This window comes from Rhipicephalus microplus, chromosome X (assembly GCF_043290135.1).
Source record: "Rhipicephalus microplus isolate Deutch F79 chromosome X, USDA_Rmic, whole genome shotgun sequence".
NCBI classification, from domain to species: domain Eukaryota; kingdom Metazoa; phylum Arthropoda; class Arachnida; order Ixodida; family Ixodidae; genus Rhipicephalus; species Rhipicephalus microplus.
In genome coordinates this window covers 262,513,415-262,530,478 of record NC_134710.1, presented here as the reverse complement: position 1 = coordinate 262,530,478, position 17,064 = coordinate 262,513,415, and the positions used below count along the sequence as shown (strand labels likewise).

The 17,064-nt window shown below is 46.5% G+C and overlaps 1 long non-coding RNA gene across 1 annotated transcript; it reads left to right on the top strand.

The window, feature by feature from the left end:
* The first annotated feature begins 9,817 nt into the window (after window positions 1-9,817).
* On the top strand, window positions 9,818-16,858 carry LOC142776095 (uncharacterized). The gene is made up of 2 exons (XR_012887299.1): window positions 9,818-9,922; window positions 16,709-16,858. It is a non-coding gene; the product is annotated as an uncharacterized LOC142776095 (long non-coding RNA).
* The last annotated feature ends 206 nt before the right edge of the window (window positions 16,859-17,064 follow it).

Genomic DNA, 17,064 nt, shown 5'->3' with positions numbered 1-17,064 from the left:
GGTGCCTCACAGGTACCAGATGAACGCAAACAAGCGTTTCAGTTGTTACTTCGCTTTGTCTGTAAAGCACACCCATTTCGCAAACGGAGGCTGTGCAATGATTGCAGTGACGTTTGTACCCCTGGTAATTACAACAGAATCGTTCCAGTAAAATCTCAAGGGCAGCCGAGACGTACGATGCTCTCTACTACGAGATAAGGGTGTGCGAGTGAGTGTGTTTCCCCTCCTCTCCACGGGCCATAGTACGCGTCGGTTATGAGAGCGCTCACCGCGCGTCGTGACGATGTGGCGACGTGCACTCACTGCGCCATTTTGCGGGTAATGCTCAAAACACGATACCCCCCCCCCCCCCCGACATGCCCGTACTCAGCGGGCAGTGGTAGATATGAATGGCTCGCCATTTGAACGTTTAAGGACGTGCCTCTCAGGGACTAATGCCTCGCACTCCTTTTTCAGAGGTCCCAAGTTTGATCCTGCGCGCTGTAGTCTTTTTCTGAATTGTTTTTCTTTCTTGAGTTTTCGTGTAAATACGTATACATATACGGTGAGTCACTGTGACGTCGATGCCGACGCTGGCGCAAAATGCAGCCGAGATTGTCATATAATTGCTATCGCAATAAAACACCTAGTACCAAAAGCAGAGTGCGGCTCAAACCAGGGTTGGCAGCGTGCGAGCCCAGTATTCTACCACTGAGCCTCGCTGGTGCATCGGACTCATTCGCAAAGAGTCCTTAAGCAGGCCTTATATCGAGAAAGGCATCGCGTTATTATGACTAATCGCGTTATTATGACTCGCTCAGACTTCGCATGACATGAGAATGTGAAGAAGTGTAGTCGATACCTTGCTATTCTCGAAGTACGCGCATAACAAGCATCGAGAGCAAATCGCAAACGAAGCGGGGAACAGGAGCGCAGTCATGTTGACGGATATCGCCACACTGGCTTCCGGGCGACAAGCGATGTTTTCTTGTTTTCCGGAAATGAGGAATGCGACAAGCGGCGGCGACAGATGGGCCTCCGAGACAGCAAATCTTCGCACTCGTCGCGGTGGTTTATCGTTGTCGCGAGGAAGTCGCGGACTTGCGGTTAGGGCTTTAATTCCTCATCGTCGTTAGCCACTACATCAACAATTGGCACAAAATTATTTGCAAGTGTTTAGTGGATACCGCGCTTCTCAGAAGAATGCCCTTCGAATAATATTAATGCAGAAGTGGGTTACTTTGGGTACTAAGCAAGTGTGCTTGCAGCAGTTACCCAAGTGAGTGTTTAGAAAAGGCTCTGAAAGGCTGCTCTTCTAGCTTTCGCTGTGGCTGTGCTACGCCTTCTGCGCAGGCCTTTTTTTTAACTGGCCTTTGTTTTTTTTTTCGAAATAAGCCCTAAACAACTAGCTCTACCTCATTAGCCTGCACAGCAATGTCTTCGATGCATACACATCACATAGAAGCGCTTCTACCCTTCCCGTCCCCATTCCTAGCCCCCTCCCTTCGCATCTGAATATGAACTGCCTTGTTCTTCGACGCTCTTTCACAGTCATAGTTATGAACATTCCAGTACCGGCTTTTCACACCTGTTCGTGTACTCGTCATTACGTGTACTCGTCAGCCAGAATGTGTGGACAGTCCTTGGCAAACACCACCATTGGCACTGTCACTGACCGAGATTCGCTTAAGTACAGAGAGCTCGAAAGTAGCTTGAAATTCACCTTTAAATGAAATCCAACACTACATGTTCACATCTTTAGGAGCACTGAAGCTTTTTGTAGTCCAGTTATTTAAGTTGTAGTGGCAGGCAAACCAATTGCGATGCGTTTGCGAACTAAGCCGAATTAAGAAACAACATGTACAGAGTATACTCACTGGTGACAGAAGGTGCAAAATAAACGTAGGTCAACTGAGAAAAAAATTATTCCATAGAAATGGCCCGCCGATCGCACCGAGAGCACACGTCTGTGGAGGGGGGGGCACGCCGATCAATAGGCGTCGGTAGCGTAGAAAAAAAGTGTTGGCGGTGGCGAGAAAAAATGTGATCTTTACAGGCAACTATAAAACAGCGCATCACAAATGACAATTACCCCGATAAAAGATCGAATAAACATACCAAAACTAGCCTAAATCAATAAACGTTTAATAGAAAAACAACACTTTATGAAATAAGGCGCTTAAGAACTCCGCAAACACGGCGCACGTTTAATGGCCGCATTTTTCGAGCTTGGCCGAAGCCTGGTTCAATCGCAACACGTTCTTCGCTAAGTGTTCACGCTAAGCTTTGCTGGTGCCTTGGCAGGACTCTCAAGCCAAGATATGCCCACGGGACGGCTCTATGCTCTCCCATTGTAGAGTACCATGTACTCCAATTGTTACCCACTCTATAAATAAGAAGTAGTCCCGCAGCCGCCAAAAGGCGGACCGAGTTTTGCTATGCGCTTGTGGTCAGGAGGCTGGCCATGACCCCAAAGCGCCTTGCTATGAAGAAACATGAGAGCGAACACTTCGATAGGGCCTTGCGGCCAAGCTACTGTGCTGCTTTTGGCGCTACGAGTGGCTGGTCCGACCCTATGTCTTCAGCATAAATAAATCAGGCAAAAAGTGCTTCTTTCTGGTGATGGTATATACCCTCTTTCTCCGAAAGCGAGTGTCCTTACCATTAAGCTGCACACCCATGCTTTCACTAAGGAAATACTTGTACCGTCTGTCACACTTATTCTGGGAAATCTCGGAACGTACGAAACACGGCGCGTCCAGCACTTAAGTCATGCATTGGCAGCAGCTCGCGCATGTGCAGACACCACAAGGGCCATTGTGTTGAACCGTATCGTCTGCTCAGGCGAGTACAGCGCTGGCCGCACGAGGTGTCATGTGATCTGATATTTCCCCTAAGTGTGAAACAGACTGTATACATCCACGAGAATGCTTCGTAAAACCACGTGAATTCGTACCCCTAGTGCAAAACAAATGCAGAACGACAACGCTTCTTAGTCAGATTTCATTGATTTTTTGTGGTAGTACATTAAACGTCCTCCGCAATACTGGATGCAGAGTCGGCGTAATGTATTGCACAAATCAATAAAAAAATTTATTCCGAAAACGTCACAACTTTGCTGCAAAGACCAAGCAATGAATGCGATAGCAACGTATTAGAACACTGTAAAAACGGGCTGTCATTTTGACAACCATCTCTTCATCTATTTTAACGAGTCGTCGGCGTCAAACGCAAAATGTGGTGGTAGTTGTGATTAGAGGAAAGAAAACACGCCTAACTTCTGCCGCCCGTTAGAGAGCACGGCGCAGCGTCTTGTGGGGGGTGGGAAGAGGGGAGTAAACAGAGGGAATATAGCAAGGTAGGAGTACTCAGTCGGTAGAAGGGGCGACTGTCACAGCAAACACAGTAGCCAGTAGTGTGCGAGAGACCGGTGCAATATCTCGAAGTAAGGGGGCCTTAATGCCCAAGCAGCAAGGCTCTTAGTGGAGTTGCGTGGATCCTGGCTGCCCGCCAGAGCTGTGAGGCACACAGCACGTAACGGCTGGTCCGCGGGTAGCACATCTCCGACCGCGCAGAGCAGCGAGCAGGGAGGCGATGAGGCCGTCCCGCGGGTCCTGAGCAGGCTCGGCGGGGGAAGCGGGTGATGGACTCGTTGTGGACGGGCTCACCGGTGGCAGGGAGGATCGGCGCGGCACTAGAGTGGGGCGCTGTAAGCCAGGATTGTTTGTGAGGCTCTCTGTGAGGTTGGCCCTGACCGCAGCAGCGTAGGAGCGAACCTCGCGGCACTCCTCGCGTACTGCGGCCTTGACCACCCCCGTCTCGAGAGCGGCGTTGGTGCTGTGGCTAGCAGCGTGGACACTTTCCGCTCCTCCTGCCAGCGAGGACAGGCAGGCGTGTCGCCTGGATGCCCCCTCCGCAGTTTACGCAGCGGGGACGGTAGGAATCGGCGGCCGGGTGTTGGCGGCCACATCTGATGCAGGCTCCGGCACGCGAGCATGCCTCAGACACATGCTTGAAGCGCCCGCTCTGCCGGCACTGTAGCGGATGCGGCCTGGCGTGCCGCACCCGCAGCTGGAGTCCGCAGAGGGCGAGCCGGTCAGGTGGTGTGCTACTGGTGAACCGCCACCACACCGTCGGCCCCTCCTTGTTTAAAGCCAGCACTGTAACAGGGGAGACGAGTCCTGCGGCCAGCTCGGAGTCCGCGAGGTCACCGTCGACGCCGTGGAGGCAGCCGATGCTGCTGCTACAATCCGCAGGCTCCCTGGCAGTGACGGCAACGCCGCTGAGCTCCTTGGTGGACAGGAACTCAGACACGCACGCTGGCGTCGCCGCATCAGCAGCCACAATGTTCCGACGGTAATTAACACGCACCGCCGTCACACCGGGCTGCTTAACGAGTGCCGCCGCGAGTGTCAAGCGTGGCGATCCCGAGAATGAGCCACCAGCGTTAGAGGGATGGTAGAGTAAGGTCCCCGCCACTGCAGGATCGGTCGCTATAGCTGCGGCCTTCAGTGCCCTTGCTCGCCACCGGGCTGCCTTGGAGATGGCCGTCTGGTAGCCGTCCTCGACAGGCGGAAGGCTTGGGCGAAGACGCGGTACGGCGACTAGGGTGTTCTGTGGTCTCTTAGCTGGTGGGGCCTTGCGTGAGCTAGACCGGCGATCGCGAGAGAAATGGTTTTAATAGGGAAAAGAAGCGAAATGTGAGCTCCCTAACATTCTGCATCAGGGTGCGACACCTTAACAGTAGCTCACAAGGGCTGGGGGTAAGGAGGGATTAAAAGGATAGAAGTAAAGGTATGGAGAAAGAGAGATGCGCTGGGACAGCGAGCGAGGACATATGAGGGATAGGAAAGGTGGAAACACGGTCACAGTAGTCGGAGGACGGGGCACCACTTGCGAGAGCACTTGTCAGCGTCAGGAGATGGCGTAGGGCAAGTCCAGTAGATCATAGCTACGCTGTCGTCGGAGATCAGCGTCCGGAGATGACGTAGGGCCAGCCCTGTCAACCAGAGCTACGCTGATGTCGGAGATCGCGAGGGCACAACTGGTCGGCACGGAATCCAGCGAGCGAGTCGATCGTGAGACACGTGGCTTTGAAAAGAGGAAATAGCAAGAAAAAAGCGCAGTCCCGTTACTGCCTCTCTCAATCGAAGGCACCTCCACAGCTATGCGCAGGGAAAGGGGGATTGGGAATTAAAAAGACAGAAGGGAAGAGGTAAGAGAAGGGTAGTGAAAGCATTCGTTCAGTCGCATCACGCACGCGCGCGTAAGAAACCAAACGCGGCACACGCAACCCATTGAACGACCGCCGAGAAGCCGGAGGCGAAGGAATGCGCCCGAGAAGCGAAGAAAAGAAAAGAAAAGAAAAATACACAACCTGACAGGTAGAAAGAAGTTGGCAGCGTCTCCTGCGCCGCGCGGCGCAGCAGCCAGCCCCACACAGAAGTGGCTCCTGCGCCGCACGGAAGTGACGTCACTTTAAAAATTATTACCTAAAGCTACTTAAATGTGTAAATTATTCGTGTGTAATGCGTTAAACCAACAAAACTTTTACTAAGCAGGTGTTTAACGAGTCAAATAGCCGAGGTTTGTTATTTAAATACATATTACAAGTGTTTTAAATATATGGGGCGCCATGGGCGCTGCGGCTGCGAAAGGTAAACACTGCGAGATGGTAGCTGCCTGCGATGTGTTAGGTGGTGAAAACTTCGATGAAATCGTGGCCATGGCCTAAGCCACTCCCAAGGAGGACTGGAGTGTCGTCGCTGCTTCATGTGATTGCTGGATGCTTAGTTGAACCTGGTGGTTGGAGCTAGCGCGGCGTCCACCGCGCCGCAGCTTCATCTGAGTGTGTGCGCCATAAAGTTTCTCAGTATGATGTGCGGATTACAGTTGTTGGACGTACTGCATTTTCTAGATCGCAATGCCAAGCGTGGTGTTGTCAAAGGTGAAAGTTTTCTTGCTGCCGAGTTTTGCTTGTCGCGAAGGACAAGGTCGACGATGAAATAAATGCTTTCGCACAGTTCACGTGTGACTGACCGGACGCACATGCATGAAACCCCAGTGCGTCGGCGAAGTGTTCATACGGTGGATGGAAACAACTTTATTGTAATGTTCTTACGAAGCCTGTGATCTACGAAGACCAGAGATACTGCATTGCCATCTGTTTTGTCAAGTGCGAACACGTATGGCCGTTCTCATCCGTTGCTACGTGAATGCTCCCGTGCTGTCACAGGCCGCGCGTGTTATTGAGCAAGGCAGACAAGCTGTTTTGTAGTTAGATGGGCAAACGTCGTCGGCACTTGCCCTTGGGCATTGTTTATCAAGTGCTGATCGCCTAGAACATTGCGGTGACACGTCAGTATTTTTAAAGAAAGCGGCCTGCCGGTTACCTCGTCAGGTGATGGTACACTGAGCGACATAAAAAATGTTGCCCGAGACTACGTTGCAGAGCACCTTTCTGTCATCAAAACTTAGATAAACCGTTAAAATCAACATTCCTGACAGCTGTGCCGAAGACACCAATGCAGCCAGCTGCATTCGAGTTTTTTGTGTCTTTTTGCGTCTCTCCGATTAAGAGCACTAGTTCGCAAGACACTTTTTCATAATAAGTATATTCAATCCTGCAAGAGTCATCGAAGATCCAATATTAAAGGGCCTGTGGACGGGACCACCACCAGCAGCAAGTCGGGCTGATGAGAAGGCGCAAATCTAAAAAACAATACATGCGTGAACAAAAAAAAGAGAAAGTGTGAATAACCGCAATGGGACTTGAACCACCGACCTCACAAGTTGATGTGTTGCTTTAACCAACTACGCCACAGCTGCTGATCAGTTTGAGATGGCAAACAAGCCGGTGTTGTATTGTTGTCACGCTAAACCTAACTAATATTTTAGTTCATTTTTTTGTTTGGACGTAATTTTAACTGCTTTTATCGTTATGCCTAGACGTACCGCTAGACACTCCCAACTATTCAAACAAAGCGCCTAACCAAAAAAATGCATGACGTCACTTCCGTGCGGCGCAGCAGCCGTTTCTGTGCAACGTTTCTAGACTAGGTAAGTTGCAAAACTGAGCGATGTTGTGCGGCGCCGCCGCTGCCAGCGACAAATATGGCGCTACTGTCGCATCCAGATTCACTCACTGCATGCTCGCTCACAGAACACCTAGCTCGCTCATGTCACTCCCGTAACCTCCATCGCTGTGCATGTTGCAGTGCGTCGATATCTGTGGAGGCTTCTTTCTGCATTAAAATTTTTGTGCTTCAGAGTGCCCTGTTCTGCTTTGTATGTGTTGCGTGTTTTCATCATGCCCGGATGTTGCGTTCTCGGCTGTAGAGTAGCTACAGGAAATAAGAGACACCACGACATTTCTTTTGTTCCCACGTGTACCTGAGAAGCGAGAGGTATGGGACCACGCTATTGTTCGTGCGGATAAGAAACTGCCTCAGCACCTCACGTGTGTGTGATATGCTCTTTCATGAGAAGGACATCGTGAAGACTTTCACTCACGTCATATGGTAAGAAGGTACAAATCGGAAAAAAAAAGTGCAACCTCGTCGAAGGATGCGTTCTACGAATGTTCCCGAATTTGCCCGCTTACCTTTGTCGCGGGGCCCGCGACAAAGAAGCGAAAGCTGCCCGATAAGAGTGGGGTATTTTCCGGAATATCATCGGCGAAAAATAATAGACTATCTCTGAGCACTGAGTTCGAATACAGTGAAATAAGTCTCGACATGCCATCAACTAGTGGCGTCATTTCGCTTCAAGACATAGAAAACGTTATTTTGCATGCTAGCGGAAAGTTGTTGAAAATGGCGAGGCAAGACGTCTTGTGGTGTTTCTAGGGCTCAAAGAAAAAATAAGAGCGCTATTTGTGGAGAAATGCGTTGTCGTCGCAGAAGACATGACAGTCACCATTAGCAGCCGTCACCATCGCTTGGCCAAGTCGCCGGGCAATGCAGATACCATCATCCAATTGGCCGAACTTCTGTGGGACAAAAGCTGAAAGTGTGTTCATGTTTTCCCAGTGCGTCAGCAGGCAGACTCATGAGTAATGACTACGAAGGGCTCACCGGTACCCCAAAGTGTGGTCTCTGCTCGAAGCTTTGGCTGAAGCTGTGTTAACAGGTTTCATTAGAGGAACTCAAGAAGAAGCAGAGGGAAGACATGCTCAAGATAACGGCCGCACGCGTAGCTTTTCGACTGTCTAAGTTGCTAAAGGATGTGACTGACATGAAAAAAAAGCTGTTTACATAACCAGACAAAAGCCACGGGATTGTGCCATATAGTTGTAATTTACTTTCAAGCACGAAAAACACAGCCACAAGAGACGATGCAAGACATTGTAATTGGGTTGTTCGCGTGTAAAAATGTATTGCTAACGTACACCAATTAGCAACTAACCGAAACACTCGTGTATGTTAAGCTATATATATCAAGCATTGTTTACTGTGGGCAGTTCAGAAAGCCATAATTATACTATTTTTGCTTTACACCGCTAAGTATTACGCAGTATTAAGTTTCTGCGGCAGCACAACGAATCTCGATAATATACTGTTGGCGAAACTCTTCCAGAACGGCCACCACGGCGTCTTGCCATGACGACTACGCGTTTTCGTCTGCTAGCGGAATCTTTTGCGCAGCCAGCGCCACCAAACCGGAATCTGTCCCGGCGCCATGTGCCGAGTAGTCTGACGCGGGGAGTTTTGCAACTTACCTAGTTTAGAAACGTTGTTTCTGTGTGGGGGTGGCTCGTGCACCGCGCGGCGCAGCAGTCTCTGCCAAAGAAGTCTTAGGCAATGGCTGCTGCGCCGCACGGAAGTGACGTCACAAAAATTGTCATGACATACGTCGTTTCCGATTTAGCGCGTTGTTCGAATTTACCGAATCGGAACGTGGCTCAGCTGGCCAGCAGACGCTCACTTGCTGCTGCTGCTGCTGGAGTACGGCTGGTTGCTGCTTCTGCGAGCTGTCTACAGGCCTTGTTCTGCTACATATTCGCAAGCCTCGAACATCATCTTCATCTAAGCTCAACCGCTTATTTTCACTGCTATTTTATATTTACTAACGTTGTTTATATCCATCCCAATACGTATTTTTGTGATTTTTCGCGTATAGGCTGATTTAGCAGTATCTGTGCGTGGCCCTTTCTTTGGTCATCCGTGTTAACGTGCTTCGTATCTGTGTCGTAGTGCATTTGCGTAGTTGACAGCCGTGTTTTAGACTAAATATTCACTTTCTTGTTTCTTTTTTTTTCATGGTGTAATTCTGAATTGAAAGTGTGCGCAACATGACGCGTGTGTTAGTAGCGGGCGATTCAATGGTGAAATACGTCGACCAGTATTTCCCATCGCGCCGTGGCTTGTCTGTTAGCGTTGCCGCACACAGAGGAATAAGGATTGAGCACTTGCTCTCAATGATTGCTGACAAGCTGGCCAGTTTTGATGTTGTCATTGTACATGTTGGCACGAACAACACTGTTGACAGTGTCAACATGTGTATGGACAAATATCGCCAGCTCGCTCAGGGAATCATCGAAAGCAATCCCACGTTGCATGTAGCTTTTTCTGCCATTCTTCCTCGGGGGCAGAATCGGTACCGCCAAGGGGAAGAACAGTTGTGTGATGTTTGTCATTTGAATGACCACTACAGGAATGTGAATGCCGCACTCACACAGCTTTGCCTGGAGAGGGGCTTCACTATCCTGGATAGTCTTGTGGACAGCTGGCCTGGATTCCTGAGCAGGGATGGTGTCCACCCCAGCCGGCTTGGCAACAAGGTGCTGGCAGACTTCCTGTACCGTGAGGCCTGTGCCTTGTCCACCCAACTAGAAGGAGACACATCCAACAGTCCTACAAGGAGTCCAAGGCATCTGCATGGAGTGGGTGGGCTCGGCAGGAGCACTTTTCCATCAACTTGGAAGTCGATTTTCCAGCACTTGGTATGCATGCAGTTCAATATTCTCCAGCAGTAGGTGGACCTTCCGCTGCACCAGCTCCTGTCTGGAAAACCAGCAGTGCTCTCATGCAGAGACACGACACTGACCAACTGGCCAGTACCATTCATGGTATTGGCTTTACGCTCGTTGGCGGTGTCCGCGTTCGCTGCAAGGGAAGCAAGGCTTGGTGGACCTGGGACAGCCTGCCTTCCCCCATTTTCCATGGCACAAGTGTACCATGCAAGGGAAACACTGAGGAGAGGCCTATTCAGCCAATGATCCCTAGTCGAGGTGCAAGCACCACTTGTGACAGGAAAATAAGGAGAGCCTCACAGGAGCATGAGAGTGCTCTTGTGCGCTCTTCTGTGGGGGAAGAGGAGGCCAGTGCTGGAAAAGCAGCTGTGCCACAGGCTGTCGGCCAGTGTGGCGACAGTGAGTGGAAACTGGTGCAGTCAAAGAAGAGCCGGCGGAAGGCTGCGGCACTGCACAAGCAAGAACAGAGCTCTAAACGGTGTGCAGACAGTGAAGGCAAAGTTCTTGCTGTGACAGCTGCCAAGTCCATCAGGTCCACTTCACCTATGACAGCAGTTGTGAGCCAGAAACAGATTCAGTCTGCTTCTTCCGCTGTCTGTGGTAGAAAGCCTGAAGGACGAGCCAGTGTCTCGCACAACGTCATTCGTGATAGTTTTAAAAAGGTGCAGCGTGTTCCTAGCAAGCAGTTGAAAGACTGCTCAGTTAGTTCCGCGACTCACTGTGAATCTGTCACGAATGACGCTGTGAACGAGGTTTCTGTCTGCAAAAGCCATCTACCAGCACTGACTCGGGATTGCATGCGAATTGAGCGCGATCCTGGCACAGAGGCTGGTGACCCTATGGAAGCTGGGTGCACTGCAGCTGTGCAGTACAAGTATTGTGAGGCTGCTTTGACATCCAGAAGCAGGCCTGTCAGCCTTGGTGCCCAGGCTATTTGTGTAAACACTGGTGCCAACCCAACCGTCCTCAATAACCCAGTAAATACACTATATGGTGGGGGTAGCAAAGTTTATTTAAATGCAACATTTGATAACTTTCCTTCTTTTAAGAAAAGCTTTGATGAGTGGTGCAGGGAGGGCAGGCATGTAGTCATGATAAATAAGAGTAATAAAAGTCCATTCACATCAGAAGATAAGGACTTCGAGTATATTAGGATTAAATATAGCTGCATTCACGGTCGCACAATAAAGCCCAGGGGGATAGGAAAGCGACCAAAGCAAGCTTACAATGGTACTGGCTGTGAAATGACAGTATCGGTAAGCCTATGTAAATCGCCTACTCTGCACTACAAGATAACTAAACTACAAGCTAAGCATAACCATCCCACGGAATATTATGATTTGTATCCTCAGAAGAGGCTCCTGAATCATGGAGAAAAAGAAGAATTCTTTGACTTAGCTAAATGTAATATTGGCGCAAAGGATTTTAAAAACTTGGTCGAGCAAAAAACTGGTAAGAAGTTAACTACAAAGGACATTAATAATTACAAGCAACGATTTTCTATTCCTATCCGCAATGAGCAGGCTCATGGTGAAATGGTTTTAGAGAAGGTAGAGACCTTGCTAAAAAATAATCCAAACTGGGTTATTCACTATGAAATGAATCAAAATAATAACCTGCAATTCATACTTCTTCAAACAACGCACATGCGTGAGATTTTGGAAAAGTATCCAGAGATTCTATTTATTGATGGAACGTATAAAGTGAATATTGAGGGTTATATTCTTTACTCTATATTAGTTCAAGATGGTCGTGGTCGTGGGAGACCTGTGTGTTATGCCTTCTTACGAAATGAGACGACTGAAATTGTTGAGCCCATGTTCACAAAGTTTGTAGATTTCAACCCATTTGTTGTGTCTGCTTGCAAAGTAGTGATGATTGATAAAGATCTCAATGAACTGCGCATTTTAACCAATATTCTTCCTAATTCTAACATACTTTTGTGTACGTGGCATGTGTTGCATTGTTTCCAGCAAAAGGTTAATGAAAAAGCTAGACAGCAACGTGATCAGTTGCTTCCTCTCTTAAAAAGCTTAGTTTATTCCCCCACTGAGCAAGACTACTTCGATAAGCTTGCTAACCTCCAAGCTATGACTTGCACAGATTTCATTTCTTACTATATGCATAACTGGCACTTGTGTAAGGAAATGTGGGTACATGCATATCGGCAAGCCCTTCCTACATTTGGTAATAATACTAATAATCGCATTGAGTGCCACAATCAAAAGATTAAAAATTATCTCTCTTCAAGCATGCATTTGGTTCAAGCAATAGAAGCATTGGTAGGTTACATTGATAATGATTCTTTATCTCTACAGTTCTCTAAGCTTAAAGAAATGAAGCTGAACCTAAACATAAATGATTTCAATGACCCATTTCAGCTAGAATTGTCCCGTAATTGCACTTCTGAGGCTACAAGTAAAGTACTAGAGCAGTATGAGAAGTTTAAAAATGTAAGTTATCAAGTCACTTCCACTCCTAATTCTTATGTTGTAGTTTCACCAAGATCACAGTACAGTGTTTCATTGTGCTTGGCTTCTTGCACATGTGCTTTTTATAACCAGTACACTCTGCCTTGTGCACATATTTTAGCAGTGCGTGACTTTACTAAGCAAGATCTTTTCGACAAGGCTTGCATACCAGACAGGTGGTGCAAGGATCATTTCCTGAGTGACAGCTGCACAACCACTAGTGCCACACCAGTGGCAACAAGCAGCATTCAGTCCCCACCCTGTGTGAAGCTTGACACTGCACAAGAGAAGTATACTTATGCTTATAAGAGTCGTTGCGAAATGTCAAATACCGTGGCTAACGTATTATCTAATTGTGGTGAGAAGGAGTTAATGGAAAAACTTTCGTCCTGCGAGGCTTTCTTCAGAAATTTAACCACATTTCCTCGTAACCAAACTTCAGCAGCCATAAAGGCTGCACCAGCTCAGTTAGCACAAACTACTGCCACAAGTTATCTTGGGCATTCTAACAGTACAAAACTTGTGGTACCTTTGGTTAAAGCAAGAAGGGGGCGGCCAAAAAAAGTGAGAGCTGTCAAGCGTAAATTTTTTCCAAATCAAGTAAAAAAGGTAGGCCTTGCAACTGTTAAAGTAGACATGCTAAATGTCTACAAACGGTATTCTCTTTCAGATGCAGATTTAAATGTTCTGGTACAGGGCACCTCCATATCAGATAGCGTAATCAATGTCGCACAGTATTTAATTCAGAAAAAGTATCCTACTTGTGTCGGCTTTCAAGATGTCTTACTGGGCCGATGTTTACAATTCACTCAAATCAAAGGCCCTTTCGTTCAAATCTTGCATGTTCAGAACCCCAATCATTGGCTTACAGTAACAAATGTTGGTGCGGACAAAAACACAGTCTTCATATATGATTCAATTGATCAAGATACCCCTCCTGACGCTGTTAGGCAAATCTGTCATATTCTAAAATTACAATCGCCAACATTAACCATTCAAACAATGAAGGCACAAAACCAGTGCAACACACTTGACTGTGGCTTGTTTGCAATTGCCAACATGTATTATATAGCGTCAGGCAGAAAACCAGAAACTTTGAACCTTAACCAAGTTATGCTACGCAAACATTTGCTGCAATGCATACAGAATGGTATGATCGAAGACTTTCCCCTCATAAACTCCATGGCTGCTCGCGTACAGCCAAGAGATAGTATTTACAAGTTACATTGTGTCTGCCGGCAACCACAATATAGTGGGGTAGTATTGGACATTACTTGTGCAAGTTGTTCAAGAGGATTTCACGGAGCTTGTCTCGGCTCTTTAGCAGCTAACTTGGACAAAAAAGTATTCGTCTGTTCTCAGTCATGTTTGCTGGTTGCCAAGGAAAAGATACATTCTTCTAATTAATAATAGCATTCCATTTTGGTGTAGACATATGGCAAAATTTCTAAGCATTCTTCATGTCTCCTCGTCTAATTTTTGCTTTTCTTTAAAGGGCCACTCACCGGGTTTGGCGATTTTGAGCTGACAAGTGCAATGCGTACATCGGGAGTTTATGGTCACGTCTGCCAAACATTGCAACTCTATGCGACGTGGAAATGGGTCAAATTTCAAAACGAACGCTTCTCCCTCTTTTTTTTGGGTCGCGCCCCCAGAGAAGGAGGTTATGATGTGCAAGTATGAATCGCCCTACATACACAGCAGTGCAGTGACGTTGGTCCTATATGTATACGACTGTGCTCTGACGCTGCCAACAGTGGCACGTGACATGACGGAAATTATTTAACGTGACATGCGTAGTTAATGTAATTTGTTGCTTGAAGAGATTAATAAAACTTGGGATACATATTGAGACGCAATAGAAGAATGCGTTTGTCTTTTTGCATTTTTTCCCCGTGAATTCCAACGAGATGCCGAGCTAATGTGCTGGCGTTTCGCATGCGTTTGTGTCTCCGCGGTTACTGCATCAAGCAGACTCCTGTCCTGGAAAAGAAATTAATGGCCCTGCGCATTCGAGCACTCATTATGCTCATCTTTTCAACCGCATCAAAGCCAGCGTTTCCAAACAATGTCGCAAAAACAGGCAGTAGACACAATACAATGCTGGTCAACAAAAAAACACCGCTCGCGCGCTCGAGGGTTGGGCTTGTTTGAGCACGTCATGTGCACGTGACCTCTTGGTTGGATGCTGGAGAGGGTAGGAAAGAGATTTGGCTTGTGAAGGCTACACGGGGGAGTGGCAAGGGTTTTGAGCTTGCCTCCTTTCATCCTTGTTTCCTGCTGTTAAAAAAAGAAGAAACTGTTTTCTCAGCTCGTAATGAACCGATTGAAAAACTTTTTGTGGTATAATGCTCTCCGTTAGATACACAACTTCCACAGTTTGTTATGGGACCTGGTGAGTGGCCCTTTAGGGACTGACTTCAGGGATCGAAAGTATGAAGTTAGGCATGTTGGTAATGCATAACGGATCACATAGCACAAAAATTTGACCCAGGACAATAGAAGGAACAAACACGAGTGCTCACTTCCAAGAAGATTTATCTTGAAGAGCAAACACATATATACTCCTGAAATGTGAAAATCAGGCAAATCATTCAAGACGCCCACAACTGCCATGCGCAAATAAATATCTTACATTTTCAAAAAAGACAATTTGACAAAGCCCGAGACATAGTGCTGATGCAGTTCAGCTCTAGTCTACAAATCCTCTTTGCCTCGATAATTTCTCTTGTCATTTTATTTGTTGTTTTTTCTTCCAGCAATAATGATGTCCCGCAAAATCATTTTGCAGCCACACGTGCTGCAATAAACACCCTTGTAACCTCAAGAATGGTCGCAATCGTTTCTTGGCCTTGCACTGTAGCAGGTGTGGCTCCAAACCACTTTTGTGTGACACCATTATCATTGGGAAAAAAAAACTACAAGAGAAATTGTCGTGGCGAAAAAGATTTGTAGACTAGAGCTGAACTGCATCAGTACTTTCTCTCACTCTGTCTCTAGGGATTTGTCAAAACGAATTGTCTTTGCTGAGGATGTAAGGTTTTCGTGCATGGCAGTTGTGGGCTTTTTGAATGATTTGTCTATTTTTTGCATTTCAAGAGTATATATGTTTGCTCTTCAAGATAAATCTTGTTGGAGGTGAGCACTCGTCTTTGTTCCTTCTCTTGTTCTGGGTCAAATTTTCACATTATGTGATGAGTTAACTTTCTGCATGCACCACTTTATTTTTTTTCCTTGTTGTAAGCTAGTGGTGGAGCGTTAACTAGAAGTACATAAAAACATTGCCAAATGTATGTTACCCCAACGAACCAAATTCCTTTGTTGAGGCAATCCTTTCTGTGGCATTCCTTCTTTATTGACTTCTCATCACGTCAAACCTCACACCTGTCTCTTTCATAAAAGTTCTAGAACTAGTTCTTGCTTTGTTTTGTTTTTTTGCCAAAAGTAGAAAACTTCCCTTTGTTGAGCAAATTTTCCTGAACTAAAATATATTCATATCTAATGCACGGAATAAAAAATAAAAAACCAGAAAATTTATAGGCTGATCACTAAATGTCAATTGAATAAGGATTTCGGAAATAATACCATGAATGGCACACAGCAAATACTCATGCATGCAGCCTTTTACCATGTGCAGCTGTAAACTGCAAACAAAAAGTATCAGATATTGTATATGATTTGCTTTTTTTTCTTTTCAGCAACAGTAACTTGCCCTTTAAGAGAAAAATATGAATATAAAATTTTCAAAAATAGTCATTTTTGAAAACCTGTCAATATATCAAAATGGTTTAGTTGATTCATGATTATGCAAGCAGTTCTTGCATGCCTGTGGCACTGGGATTGTTAATGTAGGCAGGCTGAGTTTGTAATGCTCTAAAGCCTCAGCATTTTAGTGTTATATTACAATATAACATTCAAATATTTTATGAATGCAACTATGAAATTTGCTCACAATGAGTTTGCTACAAATTAAGCAACCAAAGTCTGTGTATATATTGCCCACATTAAGGTCACACTGCCACAAGTCTCTAGGCGGAGCCTGACCGCTACAGAGCGCGTTCTCGGGTGGCGGATAGAGAAAAGTCTTGCAATGAAGTGATGCTAAGCAGCTTCTATTAATAAACAAGACTGGCACTTGTGCCCGCGGACCAACAGGCAGAAAATACATATGACAACAGGAGTCTTTTCACTGCTGTGGTGGGCAAGTTGAAAGTTTCAGGTGCCATTTTTTAAACTCTTTGATTTATCTGTTGTTTTTTTCGCCTGTTTTCTTCATCTTGTACAGGTCCAGTACATTGTGGACTCACCCTGTTGTCAAGTCATCAGGAAGTTGGATGATGCTGTCTTCTTCTAGCTAAATTATGCAACTACTAAGAAGGGGATCAGAATTCTATTTTGTAGCAGTTATTTTACAAATAAATGTTAGTAAAATTTTTCTTGGTTGTAGTAGTGTCATTGTGTACTCACGGACCATAACATTACATAAGACAGGAATTCAAGTGCACAGCAAAAAAGTGCTGCTATGAGCACCTGTTATCAACATCAGCTGGTCATTCTTAATTTTGGTCTTTTATTTATCGCACATCGAGTAGCCGCAATTGCTTGGTTTACAGGCTGAGAGAAAATTTAGCTCCCTTTCTT